The sequence below is a fragment of the Rattus norvegicus genome, chromosome 4 (assembly GCF_021556685.1).
Source record: "Rattus norvegicus strain SHRSP/BbbUtx chromosome 4, alternate assembly SHRSP_T2T, whole genome shotgun sequence".
Taxonomy (NCBI): domain Eukaryota; kingdom Metazoa; phylum Chordata; class Mammalia; order Rodentia; family Muridae; genus Rattus; species Rattus norvegicus.
Window position 1 is genome coordinate 175,268,055 of NC_141537.1, and position 12,139 is coordinate 175,280,193.

The following is a 12,139-nucleotide window of genomic DNA, read 5'->3' on the forward strand; positions in this document are numbered from 1 at the left end:
ATTAAACTCTACAAGGTTCTCAAAGGAAAGGGCAGGGTCAACTTGGTTCCTAACATATTACTCTTAAAGGACTTTAAAATGGCTACCAGTTTGCCATAAAGTGTCCAAAATGTTTCTTTGGTCTGTATTTTTAACAGACATGGGCCAGAGACATTCATGGTACTTACTGTTTACCCTAGACCATTCCTGCTACCATAACAAAATACTCTAGATGCAGTAATTTACAAAAAATAATTTTTCCCACATGTCCTGAAGCTACAAAGTTCAAAACAAATCTGGTGTCCACGGAGGATTCACTCCACAGTTCAAAGATGATGCCTTTAGAGGAGTCACCACTGCGGCCTCACATGGGGGATGAGAGCTGGTTCTCTACTGCCTAATTTTGAGGGCATCTGATCTAAGGGCCTGGTCATTCCCAGAGTCCATCTCTGAACACTAATGGGGGATTGTTGACATTAAAAAAAAAAAACAAACAAAGAAAACAAACTAATCTTCAAGGGAATCAGAGATAATTTATTCTACAGCCATTTTGAATAACCACAGCCCAGGAACTCCAAATTCCATGCTCCAATGTGGAGGCAGTTTCATGACTTTTTTTTATTGTTATTTTATAGAGCAAGGAAAGCCATAAATCAAGGCAAGTTCAAAATATATTGGTGAGTGCATGGGAGAGGCAGGCACAGCAAGATGAGGGAAGCTTTTCTATAAACCCAAGATGCTATCTGCTGACATTCTTAGCTTTGGATTGGTAGAAGCTTCTGGGTTAATATATTCTAAGAGGTCTGTATCTGTTAGTCACAAGATGTTCGTTCTGACACAGAGGTGGGCGAGGAATGGCTGTTCCAGAGAGCTAGAACTAGCCCAAGATAAGGAAATTAACCTCTGGACCTGAGACACTCCGCTCTCCGTGGAGTACTGAAGCTCTGATCCATCAGCCAGTCTCTGCTGACACAGCTCCTTTCCGGGAGTTTCCATTCACAATAGGAATTGTTGAAGGGACGCAACAATTCAAACCACAGCAGACTCTTTCTTTTACTCTCAGGATGAAGTACCAGAGGACTACGTGCAGAGTGGCGATTTTAGCTCCGTAGCCAACTTGAACATTTTGGAAGGAATAATCAAACATTTTATGATGTTAAGTACAGCGTGCCTGCTGTCTATAAAATGTTGAAATCGGTACCACAGCTGGCTGTTGTAGCCTTGCCAAAGGAGGAGGTGCTGTTTTCCAGAGAAATGAACGTTTCTGTCTTTGTGGTTCTTGGTTGGTTGGCTGGCTGGCTGGTTTGGTTGGTTGGTTGGTTGGTTGGTTGGTTGGTTGGTCAGTTGGTTGAGACAGAGTCTCATGTAGCCCAGGCTGTCCTCCAACTATGTAGCGAAGGATAACCTTCATTCAACTCCTGGTCCCCCTGCTTCTACCCCCCCAGCACTGGACTTACAAGCACGTAGCAGGCACCAAGCCTGCTTTAACTAGGGTTTAGCTAAGCAAGTTGTCCATCAACTGCATCCCCAGCCCAGAAAAAGGTGGAATCTAGCTAGATAAAGAAACATATCTGAGAAAGCCATCTGGAACTGAAGAGGCCAGAATCACCAGCTAGAGCCTTTCCTACTCTGTAAAGCCGTCTAGATTTAATCTTGCAGAAGGGATTGCACAGGGCCACTGGGGAGTTTACCACCAGGGAGGACTAATTGCATTGGAACACCTTCTCTGCAATTTCAGTCAGATCACAGGCTCCTTCAGAATGAGCTGATTCTCCCTAGAAACATTTAAAAGCACAAGTCTCAGATAATTACCCCGTAAAGCCCTGCTTTGTGGCATGTTGCATTTAACATGAGCTGAGCGCTATTTATAGATGTTCATTTGTTGTTTGCATGGACGTGTTTATCAGTCTAAAGTTACTCTCTGTTGCAACATTTAAAAAAATCAATTGTGTGTGTGTGTGTGTGTGTGTGTGTGTGTGTGTGTGTTCTCGCAAGGGCACACACGCTCATAGAATGGTTCAGCAGTTAAGAGTAAATACTATAATCTCCCAGAAGACCCAAATTCATTTCTCCACAACCATGCCCAGTGGCTCACAATCACAACTCCAGCTCCAGGGGATCGGACACTCTCTTCTGGACGGCAAGGGCACCTGTACTCAGGCACACATACCCCTATCCACAGATACACACATAGACACATCATTTTAAAATAATCATAATGGAATCTTAAAAATAAAATGGGGCTAGAGAGATGGTTCAGCAGTTAAAAACTCTAGCTGCTTTTCCATGGACCCAGGTTCAATTCCCACCATCCACATGGTGGCTCCCAACTGTCCCTAACTCAATATCATGGGCTCCAGTGCTCTCTACTGGCCTCTTCAGACACCAGGTACACATAGAGTGTACAGATATTCATGCATATGAACCCCATGCACATAAAATAATAATTCAAGAGCTGATAATCAGACTACAATTACCTTGCTTCTGTTGTAAGCCAAATATTCATCGGGTACGCATGTTATTTTCCATGGAATAAAATCTAGCCAGACACAAGCCCTGGCTTAAAAGATTTGCCTGCTATACATATAGGAGAGGAGAGTCTGGAGTCAAGGAAACAGCAAAAGCAGCTTCCTTAATTAAACAGCTAGAAATTGGTTATAATGTAGCTGGATTGCTGCAATCCTTCAGTCTTAGTTCCCAGGTCAAAGTGCAACGTGTGCCCAGTGTTTGTTCAGAAAAAACGGTCAATCATCAACCACACCTGGCTGGGCTTCTCCCGGGATGTGGTAATGACAGCTTAAGACAGTGGCTGAGCTAGTTACCGGAGCTGCTTATGTGGATACCACACTCAGGGGAGAACTCCAGATACTTTTCACCGGGTAAACAACTCCTCCATCACATTCACTCTTTAATCTAAACTCTCAGCTACTTCTCAAAGCCTCTATGAACAAGGCCAGGGCTGGGCTACAGCTCAGGAGGGAGAGTGCTGGCCCAGCATCAGGAGGCCCTCGGTTCTGTTCCCATTAACTGGGTGTGATGGTTCGCACCAGGAATCCCAGTTCTGGGGAGGTGGAGGAAGAAAGATAAGGAGTTCAAGGACAACCTCAGGCTATGTGTCAAATTCCAGGCCAGATTGGGATGTGTGAGATCCTTTGTACTAATGAAGGTGGGTGGGGACAGGGATGGAGTGGGAGTGTTGGGTGGGGGTGGGGGGGGTAACACGACGATGAAGAGGACGACTGGCAGCTCTCCTCACTTAGGAAAGGGAACATATTGCTACCTATTGTATTTTACCTGCACATTTTACTTTATTTTCATTGCAAGGCAAAAAAAAAAAAAAAAAAAAAAAAAGCCACAGGTCTGCTATTTTGAAAGCACCTCAGTGATAAACCAGCCTTAAAGTCACAGAACAATCCATCCCGACTGCCTTAAACAATTGGAATCAGGCAATGAGCTCATTCATTTGCACTCATTACCTCAGAACTAACGCGCCTCGGTGGAATACAGGTATATGAGGCGCGTTCCCCTGTCGCTCAGAAGCGAATTCTAAGAAAACTAAAAGGACAAAAGCCTTGGAATTTCCACTAAGAAATACTGTTCCAGGGCAGGCAGGACCTTCTAATATCATCCTCCTTCAGCCGAATTTCGTTTTAGTCCCAATTAAGTCATAATTACATTAGACGTTGGAGAGCTAAGACTTCAAAACAAAACATCCGCGAGTTTTAAAAGCACTGCATTTACAAGTCCTCGGCCTGACCCCGCCCCTTGACCGGACTATTTATAGTCCAGAGAAATGAAGTTAGGTTCACTGTGCCTGACTGCCCTGTAGATTATTAGCTTGCAAATGTGCTCATTAGATGCCAAGATTCATTTGGGGTACAAAGCCTTCTGCTGCATCGTTACAGGACAGTCCACTGGGCGGATTTAAAAATAAAATCGGTCGAGCCAACAGCACAGCTCAGAAGAAAAGCTTCCTGTTTTGTGGTCATCGAGTGTCAGGCCCACTGCGAAATCTAGGGTTGCTTGATTCTTTTGAAAGAGCATCGAAGTGCCCACGAAGTGGATGACTCCAAGGTCCCCTAACTGGGGACACTGCTGCGAATTTGGAGTGCTGCTTGCCTGGGAGGAACAGTTGGGGCAGTCACAAAAGGAAAAAAGCTCTTGTCAGAATCACACAAAAAGACTGAAAGCTGATGTCACGCACGGATGTGTGTTTGGTATTCCCAGTTCTGGAGCGGATGGATGCCTCGGGGAGGGATGTCAGGTCTGCTCCGGTCAGGATCGGATGGATGCGGTTTGAAGTTTGAGCTTTCTTCCTAAGATTCTTTCTAGGCACTTAACCCAGCAAACGCTATAAAAATCAATTAACTATCTGCATCCGTTTTCCCTTTGAATGTATTGTAGCGTTTTATTGGAAGCTCTAAGGGGGATTTCGGGCCACTTCAGCTCTCCTGATTAGGACAAAAGTGTAAAGAAATTGTATTTGAGGTGGTGTGGTTATCAAACTGTTTAATCTAGTCATTATGGTCAGCAAGGAGGAACTGGGAGACATCTTGGTTCTTAAGGGCACTTGCTGCTCAGCCTGAAGCCGGGATTCTTGTTCCCAGCACCCACTTTGCTGGCTCACAGCCTCCTGTTACTCCAGCTCGGAGAATCTGACGCCCTCTTCTGGCTTCAACAAGCACTGCAGTGTGGCATACACCATGCCTGGGGATACACATACATCGGAAATAACAATAACCAAAATTTTAAGTGTAACATTTCCCTTAGAAACAGAGTAAAACAAAGACAGTCATCTTCTGAATGTAATTGTGTTTAACCCCCAAACTTCACCCTTTGTTCTAAAATTACTCTCCGTCAATATTTTTATTCCATTAAAAGATTGCTTGAGCCCTTTTAGACATTTCTCCCTGAATAACCTGTCCTGAACTTTCCCCTCGGGGCTTAGAACTAGTGAATATTTTCCCATCGTTTCCCTTCACAAACCTCTTAGACGTGCTAAAGGAGCCCTTCGATGCGTCTGTTGGTACTTCCGATGTGGTTTTGCCGCCCTCAGAGCCTCACATTCGGGGAGAATGCATCAAATGACACCAACATGATAGGAAAATGGGCCATCCCCAAATCCAGCCTGCCTTCCTTTCCTTCTTATTTCTGCTTTTCTTTTGTTTCTGTTGTTTTGCTTTTGTGCTTTGACATCAGATCACAAGTAGCCCAGGCTGGCCTAGAACGTCCAATATTCCTGCTGCTACCTCCCAACTGCTCAACAGAGGTGACAGTCCAGTCCAAGACCAACTAAGACCTGCATTTCCAATTCTACTGTGTGGGAAGCTGACATGCAAATAAATAAATATGCCCATAATCCAGATTTAAAATTTCATTTTTAGATCTAGCACTTGTAATTTCAACTACTCAAGAGGCTAAAGCTGGAGGTTCCCAAGTTCAAGGTCAGCCTAACATAGCAAGATTTTGTCTCAAAAAAAAAAATCAGTGAAGGTTAATAATAGCTACTAGGTATCATATTGTATAAGGTTGTGATGGATACAATTTACACATGTAGCAAGTAACAGTACAGTGGTTTGGATTGGCTCCTTTCTGTGTATGCATGATGTCCGCTCTGAGACAGTCTCCCTAGACCCCACGTTGGCCTTTGCTGTTATCCTCCTGGATCTGTTCCCCAAGTTTGGGGTTAGAGATATGCGCCACCGTACCTAGCTTGTTTGGTTGTTTTGTTTGTTCAAAGTCTCTCATTCTGAAGACCAAAAAGGTTCAAACTCACTACAGAGTCCATTTGACCTCCAACTCATGGTAATCCTCCTGCCTCAGCCTCTCAAATGCTAGACTTGTAAGTACATAGCCCCAGAGGTGTTCATTGTAGAGTCTGGGTTTGTTTGTTGGTTTGCTTATTTGTTTGGATCTCTTATTGAGTGCATAGTGGAGTTTTCCAGAATTTATTTAAACATCTGCCTGGTACCCAGTCCTTTATGTGAGCTCTTATTGTCCCATTTTAGGGGTAAGTAGTGATCTGTCCCTGCAACTATTCCAGGAGCTTCTGTGAATGGATGCGTTTCCAGAGAAGTCAGCCATGACTCTCCCCAGGGGAACCATGTCTAACCCATTCATGGACACTTCCCCTTAAATACACCACGCCACCATCACAAATGACACTCAAATTTGCCTTCCTCTGCCTCAAGATTGGCCCAACCTAGAATAAACAGTCTGTAGCTGCTTTCAAATTCTCGCTCGGATAAATAAGCGCCAAGCCAGGACCACAGAGAAGCATCCTGCGATGGTGGACCACTTTCTAACATTCTGCCAGGTGTTTTCAGCATTTCAGAGCCCTCCCCAACCCGACTGCAGTTATCCAACACTTTTCAGAACCCAGCAAGACAACTTCACATAAAGTTGTCTGCCTCACCATCACCTCAAAGGCTCAACTGGCTGTGTTCATTCAATTATCGTATTCTGATCCAATTCAATTCATCCATTCACCCATCATTTATTCAAAATCCCACTTACTATTCCAGTCTTCAACATCTGAATTCAACGAGCAACCAATTCTCACTTGCCATACTACCCAGGGAAAAGCTTGAGGCTGGTCAAGAAGATGTGTGTGTACTTACGGGGTCTGTGGGTATTACACAGCACCCAGGCGAAGCTCAATGGATTAGAGCAAGGCGTTAATGAAGGCAAAGGTGTCTATTTAACCCCCACATGGGCCCATTAACTTCATTTAGACAAAACCACCATCCCAAAGATGCAGGTCAAACTTCTAATCCCAGCCAGCCCTAGGGAAAGCACACCAGTGAGCTCATAGGATGCTAGAGAGTGTAGGTGGCTAAGGAAACATCACTCCTCCTGCCTTGAGAGAAGGGGGGAAATTAGTGAGTCAGTTATTCCATGATAAATATCCCACATGTACAGAATGCTGAGCAAGGTGCTAAGATAATGATGGACAGAAAGAAAACCAAGGTAAGGAAGGAAGGCCATTTACAGTCTGGCATCATATTTCGGGAACTGTTCTCCAGCAAAGGAATAGAGCCTACTATTAAGGTTGAGGCATGTCAGAAAGAAGCTATAATGTAAGGAGAAGTAATTAGCAGGTACGTGATACACCACGATAAGCTTTATGAGAGTGAGGAAACAGACTATCTTACCTACTTTTCTCCCTGCTGTGACCGACTACCTGATAGGGGTAGGAATGTTGGCTTCCAGTGTGAGGGGATTACAGACCATCAGGGTGGGCACATAGAAGTAGGAGCGTGAGGTACTGTTCACCTGGCTGCCACAGTTAGGAAGCTGACAATAGATGGAAAAGGGGATAAATTATATGACAAGACTTGACCCAGAAACGTGCTGCCCCCAGTGAGGCTCTGTCCACCTCTTAGAAGTTTCACCATCTTCTAAAACAGTGGAGACCCCTTTGAGGGACAAATGACCCTTTCACATGGTTGCCTAGGGCCAACAGAAACACGGACATTCACATTATAATTCATAGCAGCAGCAGCAAAATTACAGTTATTAAGCAGCAACGAAAAACTGATTTTATGATTGGGAATCATCAGAAGATGAGGAACTGTATTAAAGGGTCTCAAGCATTAGGAAGGTCGAGAACCACTGCTCTAGAACATCGCCAGCAACTGGGAACCAAATACTCAAACATACAGGCCTATGCCCTTTTGGAGACATTTCACATTCAAACTATAGCATACAAGAAAAAAAGACAGAATTCACATTTTAGCCGAGCAAAAATGATCTTAAAATGAGATTTAGTCAGAAACTTAGAGGGAAAAGAGAAAAAAGTTCAAAGTATAGCTCAAACTAAATAATATAATAATAATAATAATAAAAAATCTCGACTATTGAGTAAAAGATTCATTTAATCTTTAAAAGTGATATTAGAAAAATTTAAATGCAGTAGATATTTAATTAGAACTCCCAGGAACATTAGCCTAGAGTAGCACGGATGATACATGAGAGACAGGAGATGTGTGGGTCAGCCCACTTCTTGCTGCTGCTACAAAATATCTGAGACAGGCTCCAGGCTGAAATGTTTCAACCAATATCGCCTGCTTCATGGCTTTCTGGCCTACAGCAAGCCAGGAGATAGTGAGGAAAGCTCCTTGGGGTAGCCAGGGAGCAGAGAGAGAGGAAGCAAAAGGGCTAGAGACAAGAAATACCACCCAAGGATGTGTCTGCAGTGATCTTCTTCTGCCAAGTCCCGAGTTGTAACATTCTATTCACTGTGTGTTGCAAGAGGGGATGTTTCCACGGTTGTGGGAAACTGCAGAATGAGGGGGGAAATGAAAAAGAAAAAATACATAATTCATAATAAAGAAACTAGTTGTTCACCAACTATACCCCATTTCTCCCTGTGCTGTATACTCGTTGGCTTTATTCTTCCTCCGCTGAGTACCTGGGTCATGTGACTAGCTCTGGCCAGTGAGTCTGAGACAGGTTTAGGCCAGGAATGTGTGGCTTTGCTGATGTCAAACCCTGTAGCTTTCTCATTTCCTCTGCCTAGGTGACCTGCTGTGTTTTAAATAAGTATGCATAGCTTTCCCCAGTGGAGAAGGGATCCTCATCCCCTGCAGTATTGCAGTAGCATGAATAGGAAGCAAACCTTTGTGAGTGTTTTACTAAGCTGTGTCTTTGTGTTTGTGTATGTATGGTGTACACATGTTAACACGCCCGTAAAACCAGAGCTCAAGACAGAGCCTCTCACCGAACCTGGTGTTCACCAGTTTGTTTAGTGGCATTAGAATCCGCCTGTCTCCACCTCCCATCAGTGAGACTACAGGCATGGGGCACCCCATTCAGATTTTTATGTGTGTCCTGGGGACCTGATTTAGGTCCTATGGCTAGAACAACAAACTCTTTACCAGCCAAACCAGTGGGTTTTAAAAAACTTTTTAAATTGAAATATCTTTTCATACAATATATTTGATCATATTCCCCACCCCTGCAATGCCTCCCAGATCCTCCCGCCTCCTTCTCTCAAAATGGTATTTTTGAAGACTTTTAGTCCCCTTTTTGCACTTTTTATATTATTGGTCTTTTGCTTATTTATTTTGATTTTCATTTCGTGTTTGTGTGTGTGTGTGTGTGTGTGTTTCTTGTTTTGCTTTTGAGAGAGAGAGAGAAAGAGAGAGAGAGAGGGAGAGAGAGAGAGAAGAGGAAGAGGAGGAGGAGGAGAGGAGGAGGAGGAGGAAGAGGAGGAAGAGGAAGAGGAGGAGGAGGAGGAGGAGGAGGAGGAAGAAGAAGAAGAAGAAGAAGAAGAAGAAGAAGAAGAAGAAGAAGAAGAAGAAGAAGAAGAAGAAGAAGAAGAAGAAGGAAGAAGGAAGAAAAAGAAAAGAAGCAGCTGACCAGGAGCTTGTGGAGAGAGGGGGAGGGGGGAATGGGGAGAGAGGGGGAAGAGGGTGCTCAAGAGAGCAAGAGAGAGAGGAGGGGGAAACAGCACCTTTTATAGTGAGTCAGCACATCTGGCTGTCGCCAGGTAACTGTGGGGCGGAGCCTAGACGAAATGCCAACACAGTGAGACTCCATCGAAGACAAATGTCTTTTCCTTTGCCAGTGGATGTCCACGGCAGATAGCAAATTAGAGACTGGAATCATGTCCATTCTCCTTTCTCAGTGCTGGGACCCCATCTAGAGCGAACTTGTGACGGCCTTGGGAATGCCACAGTCTCTGAGTGCATCAGTCTTGCGGTGTCTGGGACACACGCCTTCCTTGGAGTCATGCATGACATCTGACTTTTACCTTTCCACCTCCACCTCAAAAATAACTCTCTGAGGCTGGGGACTGGGGAGCTTTGATGAAGACATCCTGCTTTGGACTACGTGTTTCAAAGTCTCTTCCTTCCTGCACACTGGCCAGTTGTAGGTCCTTGGGATAGTCCCTTCTACTACAAGAAGACAGTTTCTCTGGTGAGGCTGAGTGGAGCACTGACCTATGGGTAGAGTCCATCCTGAGGAGTCATTTTATTGCTGTCCCTTTAGCAGAATAATAGTATTAGATACTCCCGCCTGGGCTCATGGCCTATCTAGTGACGGGATCTTCGCCATCTTAGCAGTCGTATGCTCTCCCTCTTACAGAGTGTGCCTTAGAGCCATTCAGAGAGAGGTTGGTTAAGCCCCTAACCTTTGTGCAACTACTGACTACATCAGTATATAATGCCTGCAGGTCACCATTGTACCTTTGAAGGGTTACGGTTGGATGATACTGACGATTACCCTTCTCCTCTGGAAACATTCAGTGCGCCTCCCACCATCACGAATGCTAGTCTGCAGGGGTGAAGCTTCTGGTCAGGTACCAGCTCACTTCTCAGTGATGTAATGACAAATGTTGGCTTCTGTGGAAAGCGACCAGTAGCCTCGTCAGCAGCCTGTGGCGTTTGGTGATCTCCATGGGGCCTCCTTAGCCAGTGACTCAGTTAGCTGGGATTCCTGGTGCTGGAAGTTTTACCTGTGGGTATAAGATGCCTAGTCATGGTATGGTCTTCTCCGTTCTTAGACCTAGTCATGGTATGGTCTTCTCTGTTCTTAGACCTAGTCATGGTATGGTCTGCTCCGTTCTTCAGTGGGTCCAGTTAGGTTCCCTTCTTGTGTGTATATACTAAGAAGCTACTACAGTAGTAGGGTTCCATGTGGCTCTTCAAATGACCTTGAGCATTAGTTGTCCCTCTATATGTTCCCTTTTGAACCTTCTCTTCCGTCCCCCTCCCTATTTAATTTTCCAACTCAAGTCCCATTTTGTCTCTCCAGAGCAATACATTCTATTCCCCTTCCTTGTAGAACCTGCCCACACCCAGCCCTTACTAGGAATTAGGAATGTTACTCAGACATTCACACACATATCGAAGGCCTAAAAGCTAACATCCACACATAATAGGAAACATTCAATATTTGTCTTTGAGGGTCTGGGTTAATTTACCCAGGATGATTTTTTTTTTTCTGGTTCCGTTTGTTTTCCTGTGAGTTTCATAATTTCATTTTCCTTAACAGACAGATAATTCTGGGTAAACGAACTAAATTTTCATTACCCTTTCATCAGTTGATGGACACCTTGGCTGTTTCTAATTTCTGGCTGTTATGACTAGAGCAAGTGTCTACAGTAGGATCAAGCATCCTTTGGGAATACGCACAAGGAAAGTGCAGCTGGGTCTTGAGAGAGATTCTTTTCCGCAGCTTCCTGAGGAGCCACTGAATCGGTCTCCATAATGGCTGTCAAGTTTTCATGTCTACCAGCAGTGAGTAAGCGCTCACCGCCTCTCCCCGCATCCCTGTCAGCCTGGATTCCCATTCATATCTTTGGACTCCACTATTCTGACTGATCTAAGATGAAATCTCAGAGTAGTTTCAGTTGCATTTCTCTGACAGTGAAGGACAGTGAACATTTCTTTAAGTGTTTCTCAGCTGTTCTATTTGGTCTCTTGAGAACTCTCTGCTTGGTTCTGTAACCCATTTTTAATTGGGCTATTTGGTTTTTTAATGTTTAGGGTTTTGAGGTTATTATTATTATTATTATTTCTTTACATCTTTATAGTTTTAAATGGCTAATATTTGACCAGAATCAAGCCCATTATGATGGACGGCAGAGGATTTTTGATCAGGACAGTAGCTTTATCTAAAAAGTAAGAGACACATCTCTCCCAAGTGTTAAGAGATGGGGTTAAAAAAAAAAAAACAGTCAAGTTTCAACAGGAAACTTGTTATTAATCTGGTCATAAAAAAGACGAAAACAATCCAGCAGCTCTGACAGTCACAAGAGTGAGAAACAGCCCGGGTTGTTTTGAAGCAAGAACAGTGTAGCATAAGAAGAAGATTATGGGAATGAAAAGATTAGCAAAGTAAAGGTCAGGGGTCACCTTTAGAACTGAAGAGCCTCACTACTGCCTTCGACAGGACCGGTCTAGAGAGGGATTAATTAGCTTTCAGGAGTGAAGCTGGGAAAAGAAGAGACTGAAGGAGCTCATGTCAGATGGCCTCAGCCAGTCAACGGTGTCATCCCTCTTCTCAAAGGCTGTCAAGATTTAACATCACCCAGGATTAAATCTCTACTCATGAAATGCTAAGTAAGGGCAAAGTCTTTCATCAAATCCATCCTGCTCACTGCATCTGCCTAACTGCAGTGTTCTGAACACAGGGCTACTCATGGCAAGGG

General features: G+C 44.2%; 1 long non-coding RNA gene across 1 annotated transcript; it reads right to left on the reverse strand.

Annotated features, from left to right (window-relative positions):
• Window positions 1-492: 492 nt before the first annotated feature.
• LOC108350783 (uncharacterized) lies at window positions 493-2,677 on the reverse strand. Its single transcript, XR_015686247.1, has 2 exons — window positions 2,457-2,677; window positions 493-1,754 (listed from the first exon to the last, which is right to left on the reverse strand). It is a non-coding gene; the product is annotated as an uncharacterized LOC108350783 (long non-coding RNA).
• Window positions 2,678-12,139: the final 9,462 nt, after the last annotated feature.